We start from the raw sequence: 666 nt of genomic DNA on the forward strand, positions 1-666 counted from the left end.
AGCGCCCACCTCCCCATGGCAGAACCACAGCACAGCCCTGGACAGCGAGGGCAGCCAGCCAGGGGCTGTGGGCTCTCAGGGCTCCAGCCCGTCTACCCTTCAGGACCAGTGACTCTAAACTGGTCACAGCCTGAGAGGAGGACCTCAGACCTCACAGCCCTGGGTTCCTCTGGCCAGCGGGGAGGGGGCAGGAATCAGCACGTCTATCCTGCAACTGCAAACCCACCTGGGACTCCTCAGACCATGTGCGGGCAGGCGAGGGGGGCGGCCCAGCGCCTGGTCCTGGGTGAAATGAAGCCTGTGAAGGGCGGCAGCTCCTGGTTCCCGGGGCCCAGCTGTCGCCTTAAATGAGCTGCATCACAAATGGTTCCTGTGCCTCGCTCAGCACGGCCAGGGGTGAACCTGAGGGGAAGAGCTGAAGGAGGAAGATGACAGACAAGAGGATAAAGCTGGGGCTGGGTGGGACGCTGCTCTCAGATGAAGAGACAGGGCCACAGCCTGCAAGCTGAGTCTTTAGTTTATAGCCAGATCCCATGAGACAAAGTAAGGATGTGGCCAAGATGTTTACAGTGTCTCACAGGTTTGGAATCTACTCAGTTACATGCCTGAACTCTATCAGTGCTGCACCTCCTGCAGCCTCTATCACTTTGCCACCTGGGACCACAG

This window comes from Myotis davidii, unplaced genomic scaffold (assembly GCF_000327345.1).
Source record: "Myotis davidii unplaced genomic scaffold, ASM32734v1 scaffold1297, whole genome shotgun sequence".
In the NCBI taxonomy this organism is placed as follows: domain Eukaryota; kingdom Metazoa; phylum Chordata; class Mammalia; order Chiroptera; family Vespertilionidae; genus Myotis; species Myotis davidii.